At 42.2% G+C, this 12,422-nt stretch overlaps 1 long non-coding RNA gene across 1 annotated transcript; it reads left to right on the top strand.

The window, feature by feature from the left end:
- The first annotated feature begins 5,172 nt into the window (after positions 1 to 5,172).
- Positions 5,173 to 12,375, top strand: LOC139575411 (uncharacterized). The gene is made up of 2 exons (XR_011674944.1): positions 5,173 to 7,559; positions 10,641 to 12,375. It is a non-coding gene; the product is annotated as an uncharacterized lncRNA (long non-coding RNA).
- Positions 12,376 to 12,422: the final 47 nt, after the last annotated feature.

Raw genomic sequence — 12,422 nt, 5'->3', positions numbered from 1 at the left:
TAGAGTGGAGGGAGGTTTCCCCATCTTTTAATTAGGAATCAGATGGTGTTAGAGTGGAGGGAGGTTTCCCCATCTTTTAATTAGGAATCAGATGGTGTTAGAGTGGAGGGAGGTTTCCCCATCTTTTAATTAGGAATCAGATGGTGTTAGAGTGGAGGGAGGTTTCCCCATCTTTTAATTAGGAATCAGATGGTGTTAGAGTGGAGGGAGGTTTCCCCATATTTTAATTAGGAATCAGATGGTGTTAGAGTGGAGGGAGGTTTCCCCATCTTTTAATTAGGAATCAGATGGTGTTAGAGTGGAGGGAGGTTTCCCCATCTTTTAATTAGGAATCAGATGGTGTTAGAGTGGAGGGAGGTTTCCCCATCTTTTAATTAGGAATCAGATGGTGTTAGAGTGAAGGGAGGTTTCCCCATCTTTTAATTAGGAATCAGATGGTGTTAGAGTGGAGGGAGGTTTCCCCATCTTTTAATTAGGAATCAGATGGTGTTAGAGTGGAGGGGGTTTCCCCATCTTTTAATTAGGAATCAGATGGTGTTAGAGTGGAGGGGGTTTCCCCATCTTTTAATTAGGAATCAGATGGTGTTAGAGTGGAGGGAGGTTTCCCCATCTTTTAATTAGGAATCAGATGGTGTTAGAGTGGAGGGAGGTTTCCCCATCTTTTAATTAGGAATCAGATGGTGTTAGAGTGGAGGGGGGTTTCCCCATCTTTTAATTAGGAATCAGATGGTGTTAGAGTGGAGGGAGGTTTCCCCATCTTTTAATTAGGAATCAGATGGTGTTAGAGTGGAGGGAGGTTTCCCCATCTTTTAATTAGGAATCAGATTGTGTTAGAGTGGAGGGAGGTTTCCCCATCTTTTAATTAGGAATCAGATGGTGTTAGAGTGGAGGGAGGTTTCCCCATCTTTTAATTAGGAATCAGATGGTGTTAGAGTGGAGGGAGGTTTCCCCATCTTTTAATTAGGAATCAGATGGTGTTAGAGTGGAGGGAGGTTTCCCCATCTTTTAATTAGGAATCAGATGGTGTTAGAGTGGAGGGAGGTTTCCCCATCTTTTAATTAGGAATCAGATGGTGTTAGAGTGGAGGGAGGTTTCCCCATCTTTTAATTAGGAATCAGATGGTGTTAGAGTGGAGGGAGGTTTCCCCATCTTTTAATTAGGAATCAGATGGTGTTAGAGTGGAGGGAGGTTTCCCCACCTTTTAATTAGGAATCAGATGGTGTTAGAGTGGAGGGAGGTTTCCCCATCTTTTAATTAGGAATCAGATGGTGTTAGAGTGGAGGGAGGTTTCCCCATCTTTTAATTAGGAATCAGATGCTGTTAGAGTGGAGGGAGGTTTCCCCATCTTTTAATTAGGAATCAGATGGTGTTAGAGTGGAGGGAGGTTTCCCCATCTTTTAATTAGGAATCAGATGGTGTTAGAGTGGAGGGAGGTTTCCCCATATTTTAATTAGGAATCAGATGGTGTTAGAGTGGAGGGAGGTTTCCCCATCTTTTAATTAGGAATCAGATGGTGTTAGAGTGGAGGAGGTGTCCCCATCTTTTAATTAGGAATCAGATGGTGTTAGAGTGGAGGGAGGTTTCCCCATCTTTTAATTAGGAATCAGATGGTGTTAGAGTGGAGGAGGTGTCCCCATCTTTTAATTAGGAATCAGATGGTGTTAGGGTGGAGGGAGGTTTCCCCATCTTTTAATTAGGAATCAGATGGTGTTAGAGTGGAGGGAGGTTTCCCCATCTTTTAATTAGGAATCAGATGGTGTTAGAGTGGAGGAGGTTTCCCCATCTTTTAATTAGGAATCCGATGGTGTTAGAGTGGAGGAGGTTTCCCCATCTTTTAATTAGGAATCAGATGGTGTTAGAGTGGAGGAGGTTTCCCCATCTTTTAATTAGGAATCAGATGGTGTTAGAGTGGAGGAGGTTTCCCCATCTTTTAATTAGGGATCAGATGGTGTTAGAGTGGAGGGAGGTGTCCCCATCTTTTAATTAGGAATCAGATGGTGTTAGAGTGGAGGAGGTTTCCCCATCTTTTAATTAGGAATCAGATGGTGTTAGAGTGGAGGGAGGTTTCCCCATCTTTTAATTAGGAATCAGATGGTGTTAGAGTGGAGGGAGGTTTCCCCATCTTTTAATTAGGAATCAGATGGTGTTAGAGTGGAGGGAGGTTTCCCCATCTTTTAATTAGGAATCAGATGGTGTTAGAGTGGAGGGAGGTTTCCCCATCTTTTAATTAGGAATCAGATGGTGTTAGAGTGGAGGGAGGTTTCCCCATCTTTTAATTAGGAATCAGATGGTGTTAGAGTGGAGGGGGGTTTCCCCATCTTTTAATTAGGAATCAGATGGTGTTAGAGTGGAGGGAGGTTTCCCCATCTTTTAATTAGGAATCAGATGGTGTTAGAGTGGAGGGAGGTTTCCCCATCTTTTAATTAGGAATCAGATGGTGTTAGAGTGGAGGGAGGTTTCCCCATCTTTTAATTAGGAATCAGATGGTGTTAGAGTGGAGGGAGGTTTCCCCATCTTTTAATTAGGAATCAGATGGTGTTAGAGTGGAGGGGGTTTCCCCATCTTTTAATTAGGAATCAGATGGTGTTAGAGTGGAGGAGGTTTCCCCATCTTTTAATTAGGAATCAGATGGTGTTAGAGTGGAGGGAGATTTCCCCATCTTTTAATTAGGAATCAGATGGTGTTAGAGTGGAGGGAGGTTTCCCCATCTTTTAATTAGGAATCAGATGGTGTTAGAGTGGAGGGAGGTTTCCCCATCTTTTAATTAGGAATCAGATGGTGTTAGAGTGGAGGGAGGTTTCCCCATCTTTTAATTAGGAATCAGATGGTGTTAGAGTGGAGGGAGGTTTCCCCATCTTTTAATTAGGAATCAGATGGTGTTAGAGTGGAGGAGGTTTCCCCATCTTTTAATTAGGAATCAGATGGTGTTAGAGTGGAGGAGGTTTCCCCATCTTTTAATTAGGAATCAGATGGTGTTAGAGTGGAGGGAGGTTTCCCCATCTTTTAATTAGGAATCAGATGGTGTTAGAGTGGAGGGGGTTTCCCCATCTTTTAATTAGGAATCAGATGGTGTTAGAGTGGAGGAGGTTTCCCCATCTTTTAATTAGGAATCAGATGGTGTTAGAGTGGAGGGAGGTTTCCCCATCTTTTAATTAGGAATCAGATGGTGTTAGAGTGGAGGGAGGTTTCCCCATCTTTTAATTAGGAATCAGATGGTGTTAGAGTGGAGGTGGTGTCCCCATCTTTTAATTAGGAATCAGATGGTGTTAGAGTGGAGGGAGGTTTCCCCATCTTTTAATTAGGAATCAGATGGTGTTAGAGTGGAGGAGGTGTCCCCATCTTTTAATTAGGAATCAGATGGTGTTAGAGTGGAGGGAGGTTTCCCCATCTTTTAATTAGGAATCAGATGGTGTTAGAGTGGAGGAGGTGTCCCCATCTTTTAATTAGGAATCAGATGGTGTTAGAGTGGAGGGAGGTTTCCCCATCTTTTAATTAGGAATCAGATGGTGTTAGAGTGGAGGAGGTTTCCCCATATTTTAATTAGGAATCAGATGGTGTTAGAGTGGAGGGGGTTTCCCCATCTTTTAATTAGGAATCAGATGGTGTTAGAGTGGAGGAGGTTTCCCCATCTTTTAATTAGGAATCAGATGGTGTTAGAGTGGAGGGAGGTTTCCCCATCTTTTAATTAGGAATCAGATGGTGTTAGAGTGGAGGGAGGTTTCCCCATCTTTTAATTAGGAATCAGATGGTGTTAGAGTGGAGGAGGTGTCCCCATCTTTTAATTAGGAATCAGATGGTGTTAGAGTGGAGGGAGGTTTCCCCATCTTTTAATTAGGAATCAGATGGTGTTAGAGTGGAGGAGGTGTCCCCATCTTTTAATTAGGAATCAGATGGTGTTAGAGTGGAGGGAGGTTTCCCCATCTTTTAATTAGGAATCAGATGGTGTTAGAGTGGAGGAGGTGTCCCCATCTTTTAATTAGGAATCAGATGGTGTTAGAGTGGAGGGAGGTTTCCCCATCTTTTAATTAGGAATCAGATGGTGTTAGAGTGGAGGAGGTTTCCCCATCTTTTAATTAGGAATCAGATGGTGTTAGAGTGGAGGAGGTTTCCCCATATTTTAATTAGGAATCAGATGGTGTTAGAGTGGAGGAGGTTTCCCCATCTTTTAATTAGGAATCAGATGGTGTTAGAGTGGAGGAGGTTTCCCCATCTTTTAATTAGGAATCAGATGGTGTTAGAGTGGAGGGAGGTGTCCCCATCTTTTAATTAGGAATCAGATGGTGTTAGAGTGGAGGGAGGTTTCCCCATCTTTTAATTAGGAATCAGATGGTGTTAGAGTGGAGGGAGGTTTCCCCATCTTTTAATTAGGAATCAGATGGTGTTAGAGTGGAGGAGGTTTCCCCATCTTTTAATTAGGAATCAGATGGTGTTAGAGTGGAGGGAGGTTTCCCCATCTTTTAATTAGGAATCAGATGGTGTTAGAGTGGAGGAGGTGTCCCCATCTTTTAATTAGGAATCAGATGGTGTTAGGGTGGAGGGAGGTTTCCCCATCTTTTAATTAGGAATCAGATGGTGTTAGAGTGGAGGGAGGTTTCCCCATCTTTTAATTAGGAATCAGATGGTGTTAGAGTGGAGGAGGTTTCCCCATCTTTTAATTAGGAATCAGATGGTGTTAGAGTGGAGGAGGTTTCCCCATCTTTTAATTAGGAATCAGATGGTGTTAGAGTGGAGGAGGTTTCCCCATCTTTTAATTAGGAATCAGATGGTGTTAGAGTGGAGGAGGTTTCCCCATCTTTTAATTAGGAATCAGATGGTGTTAGAGTGGAGGGAGGTGTCCCCATCTTTTAATTAGGAATCAGATGGTGTTAGAGTGGAGGGAGGTTTCCCCATCTTTTAATTAGGAATCAGATGGTGTTAGTGGAGGGAGGTTTCCCCATCTTTTAATTAGGAATCAGATGGTGTTAGAGTGGAGGGAGGTTTCCCCATCTTTTAATTAGGAATCAGATGGTGTTAGAGTGGAGGAGGTTTCCCCATCTTTTAATTAGGAATCAGATGGTGTTAGAGTGGAGGGAGGTTTCCCCATCTTTTAATTAGGAATCAGATGGTGTTAGAGTGGAGGGAGGTTTCCCCATCTTTTAATTAGGAATCAGATGGTGTTAGAGTGGAGGGAGGTTTCCCCATCTTTTAATTAGGAATCAGATGGTGTTAGAGTGGAGGGAGGTTTCCCCATCTTTTAATTAGGAATCAGATGGTGTTAGAGTGGAGGGAGGTTTCCCCATCTTTTAATTAGGAATCAGATGGTGTTAGAGTGGAGGGGGGTTTCCCCATCTTTTAATTAGGAATCAGATGGTGTTAGAGTGGAGGGAGGTTTCCCCATCTTTTAATTAGGAATCAGATGGTGTTAGAGTGGAGGGAGGTTTCCCCATCTTTTAATTAGGAATCAGATGGTGTTAGAGTGGAGGGAGGTTTCCCCATCTTTTAATTAGGAATCAGATGGTGTTAGAGTGGAGGGGGTTTCCCCATCTTTTAATTAGGAATCAGATGGTGTTAGAGTGGAGGAGGTTTCCCCATATTTTAATTAGGAATCAGATGGTGTTAGAGTGGAGGGAGATTTCCCCATCTTTTAATTAGGAATCAGATGGTGTTAGAGTGGAGGGAGGTTTCCCCATCTTTTAATTAGGAATCAGATGGTGTTAGAGTGGAAGAGGTTTCCCCATCTTTTAATTAGGAATCAGATGGTGTTAGAGTGGAGGGAGGTTTCCCCATCTTTTAATTAGGAATCAGATGGTGCTAGAGTGGAGGGAGGTTTCCCCATCTTTTAATTAGGAATCAGATGGTGTTAGAGTGGAGGGAGGTTTCCCCATCTTTTAATTAGGAATCAGATGGTGTTAGAGTGGAGGGAGGTTTCCCCATCTTTTAATTAGGAATCAGATGGTGTTAGAGTGGAGGGAGGTTTCCCCATCTTTTAATTAGGAATCAGATGGTGTTAGAGTGGAGGAGGTTTCCCCATCTTTTAATTAGGAATCAGATGGTGTTAGAGTGGAGGAGGTTTCCCCATCTTTTAATTAGGAATCAGATGGTGTTAGAGTGGAGGGAGGTTTCCCCATCTTTTAATTAGGAATCAGATGGTGTTAGAGTGGAGGGAGGTTCCCCCATCTTTTAATTAGGAATCAGATGGTGTTAGAGTGGAGGGAGGTTTCCCCATCTTTTAATTAGGAATCAGATGGTGTTAGAGTGGAGGGGGTTTCCCCATCTTTTAATTAGGAATCAGATGGTGTTAGAGTGGAGGAGGTTTCCCCATCTTTTAATTAGGAATCAGATGGTGTTAGAGTGGAGGGAGGTTTCCCCATCTTTTAATTAGGAATCAGATGGTGTTAGAGTGGAGGGAGGTTTCTCCATCTTTTAATTAGGAATCAGATGGTGTTAGAGTGGAGGAGGTGTCCCCATCTTTTAATTAGGAATCAGATGGTGTTAGAGTGGAGGGAGGTTTCCCCATCTTTTAATTAGGAATCAGATGGTGTTAGAGTGGAGGAGGTGTCCCCATCTTTTAATTAGGAATCAGATGGTGTTAGAGTGGAGGGAGGTTTCCCCATCTTTTAATTAGGAATCAGATGGTGTTAGAGTGGAGGAGGTGTCCCCATCTTTTAATTAGGAATCAGATGGTGTTAGAGTGGAGGGAGGTTTCCCCATCTTTTAATTAGGAATCAGATGGTGTTAGAGTGGAGGAGGTGTCCCCATCTTTTAATTAGGAATCAGATGGTGTTAGAGTGGAGGGAGGTGTCCCCATCTTTTAATTAGGAATCAGATGGTGTTAGAGTGGAGGGAGGTTTCCCCATCTTTTAATTAGGAATCAGATGGTGTTAGAGTGGAGGGAGGTTTCCCCATCTTTTAATTAGGAATCAGATGGTGTTAGAGTGGAGGGAGGTTTCCCCATCTTTTAATTAGGAATCAGATGGTGTTAGAGTGGAGGAGGTTTCCCCATCTTTTAATTAGGAATCAGATGGTGTTAGAGTGGAGGGAGGTTTCCCCATCTTTTAATTAGGAATCAGATGGTGTTAGAGTGGAGGGAGGTTTCCCCATCTTTTAATTAGGAATCAGATGGTGTTAGAGTGGAGGGAGGTTTCCCCATCTTTTAATTAGGAATCAGATGGTGTTAGAGTGGAGGAGGTTTCCCCATCTTTTAATTAGGAATCAGATGGTGTTAGAGTGGAGGGAGGTTTCCCCATCTTTTAATTAGGAATCAGATGGTGTTAGAGTGGAGGGAGGTTTCCCCATCTTTTAATTAGGAATCAGATGGTGTTAGAGTGGAGGGAGGTTTCCCCATCTTTTAATTAGGAATCAGATGGTGTTAGAGTGGAGGGGGGTTTCCCCATCTTTTAATTAGGAATCAGATGGTGTTAGAGTGGAGGGAGGTTTCCCCATCTTTTAATTAGGAATCAGATGGTGTTAGAGTGGAGGGAGGTTTCCCCATATTTTAATTAGGAATCAGATGGTGTTAGAGTGGAGGGAGGTTTCCCCATCTTTTAATTAGGAATCAGATGGTGTTAGAGTGGAGGGAGGTTTCCCCATCTTTTAATTAGGAATCAGATGGTGTTAGAGTGGAGGGGGTTTCCCCATCTTTTAATTAGGAATCAGATGGTGTTAGAGTGGAGGGAAGTTCCCCCATCTTTTAATTAGGAATCAGATGGTGTTAGAGTGGAGGGGGTTTCCCCATCTTTTAATTAGGAATCAGATGGTGTTAGAGTGGAGGAGGTTTCCCCATCTTTTAATTAGGAATCAGATGGTGTTAGAGTGGAGGGAGGTTTCCCCATCTTTTAATTAGGAATCAGATGGTGTTAGAGTGGAGGGAGGTTTCCCCATCTTTTAATTAGGAATCAGATGGTGTTAGAGTGGAGGGAGGTTTCCCCATCTTTTAATTAGGAATCAGATGGTGTTAGAGTGGAGGAGGTTTCCCCATCTTTTAATTAGGAATCAGATGGTGTTAGAGTGGAGGGAGGTTTCCCCATCTTTTAATTAGGAATCAGATGGTGTTAGAGTGGAGGGAGGTTCCCCCATCTTTTAATTAGGAATCAGATGGTGTTAGAGTGGAGGGAGGTTTCCCCATCTTTTAATTAGGAATCAGATGGTGTTAGAGTGGAGGAGGTTTCCCCATCTTTTAATTAGGAATCAGATGGTGTTAGAGTGGAGGGAGGTTTCCCCATCTTTTAATTAGGAATCAGATGGTGTTAGAGTGGAGGAGGTTTCCCCATCTTTTAATTAGGAATCAGATGGTGTTAGAGTGGAGGGAGTTTTCCCCATCTTTTAATTAGGAATCAGATGGTGTTAGAGTGGAGGGGGGTTTCCCCATCTTTTAATTAGGAATCAGATGGTGTTAGAGTGGAGGGAGGTTTCCCCATCTTTTAATTAGGAATCAGATGGTGTTAGAGTGGAGGGAGGTTTCCCCATCTTTTAATTAGGAATCAGATGGTGTTAGAGTGGAGGGAGGTTTCCCCATCTTTTAATTAGGAATCAGATGGTGTTAGAGTGGAGGGAGGTTTCCCCATCTTTTAATTAGGAATCAGATGGTGTTAGAGTGGAGGAGGTTTCCCCATCTTTTAATTAGGAATCAGATGGTGTTAGAGTGGAGGGAGGTTTCCCCATCTTTTAATTAGGAATCAGATGGTGTTAGAGTGGAGGAGGTTTCCCCATCTTTTAATTAGGAATCAGATGGTGTTAGAGTGGAGGGAGGTTTCCCCATCTTTTAATTAGGAATCAGATGGTGTTAGAGTGGAGGGAGGTTTCCCCATCTTTTAATTAGGAATCAGATGGTGTTAGAGTGGAGGGAGGTTTCCCCATCTTTTAATTAGGAATCAGATGGTGTTAGAGTGGAGGGAGGTTTCCCCATCTTTTAATTAGGAATCAGATGGTGTTAGAGTGGAGGAGGTTTCCCCATCTTTTAATTAGGAATCAGATGGTGTTAGAGTGGAGGGAGGTTTCCCCATCTTTTAATTAGGAATCAGATGGTGTTAGAGTGGAGGGAGGTTTCCCCATCTTTTAATTAGGAATCAGATGGTGTTAGAGTGGAGGGAGGTTCCCCCATCTTTTAATTAGGAATCAGAAGGTGTTAGAGTGGAGGGAGGTTCCCCCATCTTTTAATTAGGAATCAGATGGTGTTAGAGTGGAGGGAGGTTTCCCCATCTTTTAATTAGGAATCAGATGGTGTTAGAGTGGAGGGAGGTTTCCCCATCTTTTAATTAGGAATCAGATGGTGTTAGAGTGGAGGGAGGTTTCCCCATCTTTTAATTAGGAATCAGATGGTGTTAGAGTGGAGGGAGGTTTCCCCATCTTTTAATTAGGAATCAGATGGTGTTAGAGTGGAGGGAGGTTCCCCCATCTTTTAATTAGGAATCAGATGGTGTTAGAGTGGAGGGAGGTTCCCCCATCTTTTAATTAGGAATCAGATGGTGTTAGAGTGGAGGGAGGTTTCCCCATCTTTTAATTAGGAATCAGATGGTGTTAGAGTGGAGGGAGGTTCCCCCATCTTTTAATTAGGAATCAGATGGTGTTAGAGTGGAGGGAGGTTTCCCCATCTTTTAATTAGGAATCAGATGGTGTTAGAGTGGAGGGAGGTTTCCCCATCTTTTAATTAGGAATCAGATGGTGTTAGAGTGGAGGGAGGTTTCCCCATCTTTTAATTAGGAATCAGATGGTGTTAGAGTGGAGGGAGGTTTCCCCATCTTTTAATTAGGAATCAGATGGTGTTAGAGTGGAGGAGGTTTCCCCATCTTTTAATTAGGAATCAGATGGTGTTAGAGTGGAGGGGGGTTTCCCCATCTTTTAATTAGGAATCAGATGGTGTTAGAGTGGAGGGAGGTTTCCCCATCTTTTAATTAGGAATCAGATGGTGTTAGAGTGGAGGAGGTTTCCCCATCTTTTAATTAGGAATCAGATGGTGTTAGAGTGGAGGGAGGTTTCCCCATCTTTTAATTAGGAATCAGATGGTGTTAGAGTGGAGGAGGTTTCCCCATCTTTTAATTAGGAATCAGATGGTGTTAGAGTGGAGGAGGTTTCCCCATCTTTTAATTAGGAATCAGATGGTGTTAGACTGGAGGGGGGTTTCAGAAAGGTTTTTCCATCTTTTAATTAGGAATCAGATGGTGTTAGACTGGAGGGGGTTTTCAGAAAGGTTTTTCCATCTTTTAATTAGGAATCAGATGGTGTTAGAGTGGAGGGAGGTTTCCCCATCTTTTAATTAGGAATCAGATGGTGTTAGAGTGGAGGGAGAATTTCCCCATCTTTTAATTAGGAATCAGATGGTGTTAGAGTGGAGGAGGTTTTCAGAGAGGTTTTTCCATCTTTTAATTAGGAATCAGATGGTGTTAGACTGGAGGGGGTTTTCAGAAAGGTTTTTCCATCTTTTAATTAGGAATCAGATGGTGTTAGAGTGGAGGGAGGTTTCCCCATCTTTTAATTAGGAATCAGATGGTGTTAGAGTGGAGGGAGGTTTCCCCATCTTTTAATTAGGAATCAGATGGTGTTAGAGTGGAGGGAGGTTTCCCCATCTTTTAATTAGGAATCAGATGGTGTTAGAGTGGAGGGAGGTTTCCCCATCTTTTAATTAGGAATCAGATGGTGTTAGAGTGGAGGGAGTTTTCAGAAAGGTTTTTCCATCTTTTAATTAGGAATCAGATGGTGTTAGAGTGGAGGGGGTTTTCAGAAAGGTTTCCCCATCTTTTAATTAGGAATCAGATGGTGTTAGAGTGGAGGGAGGTTTCAGAAATGTTTTTCCATCTTTTAATTAGGAATCAGATGGTGTTAGAGTGGAGGGAGTTTTCAGAAAGGTTTTTCCATCTTTTAATTAGGAATCAGATGGTGTTAGAGTGGAGGGGGTTTTCAGAAAGGTTTCCCCATCTTTTAATTAGGAATCAGATGGTGTTAGAGTGGAGGGAGGTGTTTTCTCTGTTGATGCTGTCGTCTAGATGATCTGCTGTATCCAGTTTAAATGAATCCATGTTACAGCGCATGTTGACGGACCACCGAGACACCACCTGTGCTAATTAGATATCTAGCATGCGCCTAACACCTGTGTGTAATGGAAGCAGGCCGCCAGAAAACATGTTGTCACTGAAATATACTGTCGGCTGCAACTGGGATAGAGCTGCTCAAAGCAGTGTACAGCAGTAGTGTAAAAAGTACTCAATTGTCATACTTGAGTAAAAGTAAAGATGCCTTAATAGAAAATGACTCAAGTAAAAGTGAAAGTCACACAGTGAAATACTACTTGAGTAAAAGTATTTGGTTTTAAATATACATAAGTATAAAAAGTAAATATAATTGCTAAAATATACTTAAGTATCAAAAGTAAAAGTATAAATCATTTTAAATTATTTCATTTTAAGCAAACCAGACGGCAGCATTTTCTTGTTTTTTAAATTTATTTTACAGACATAATTTACAAACTAAGCATGTGTGTTTAGTGAGTCCACCAGATCAGAGGCAGTAGGGAGGACCATGTTCTCTTGATAAGTGTGTAAATTAGTCCATTTTTCCTGTCCTGCTAAGCATTCAAAATGTACTTGTGGGTGTCAAGGAAAATGTATGGTGTAAAAATTACATTTTCTTTCGGGAATGTAGTGACGTAAAAGTTGTAAAAATATAAATAAAGTACAGATGCCCTGAAATGTTTTCCTGAAGCTCTTTACACCACTGGTGTACAGGAAATGTGTATTTTGGATTTGTGAAATTATTTCGATGTGATTTGAAAGTAAAGGGGTTTATGTTTCTAGAACTGTATCGCATTTGAGAATCTGATTCATGTTTAGGGGGAGTTTTGTTTTCCAGAGCCAGTCTACCTCTGAACATAACATAAGGGCCTTGGACACTAAAGAGTAACATTAGGCCCCTTAAGAGGTCATCTTGGCCTAGAACTGGCCCTGTTGTCAATCTGGCACCACCGTCCTCCACATCTCAACCCTGGAACAGCGTGAAACGAGGGGAGAGTCTGGACACAGAGGACACACACCTCTCATGGAGGGCCCGTGTGAGACCGTTTGGACAGCATGAGAGGGACACCAAGCACCCCTGCTCTCCGGGAGCCAGAGGACCTTCCTACTGCGTCAGCAACACTTGGACGCCCCGCTCTATTCATTGAAAACTAACGTTTGTCCTTCCTCCTGTCTGTTTTTGTCGCTTTGAAGTGAGACTTCTTTGAAACAGACTGATGATGATGATGATGACCAGTTTTTGTAATTTTCTTTGTGTATAAAGTTATGGATCTGCTGTTATAGTTTTTGTTCAGATTATGCCACGATGTAATATTGAGATTTTACATCGTGCTTTTTTTTTGCTGTACAGATGAACATTTGTCAATTTAATAAAATTGTCTGCAGATTTTTACATCGTGGTGTGTCCTCATGTTGGGTATTTCAGAATGACTGTTGGTG

This window comes from Salvelinus alpinus, chromosome 5, assembly GCF_045679555.1.
Source record: "Salvelinus alpinus chromosome 5, SLU_Salpinus.1, whole genome shotgun sequence".
NCBI lineage: Eukaryota > Metazoa > Chordata > Actinopteri > Salmoniformes > Salmonidae > Salvelinus > Salvelinus alpinus.
This window is presented reverse-complemented; position numbering and strand designations above follow the sequence as displayed.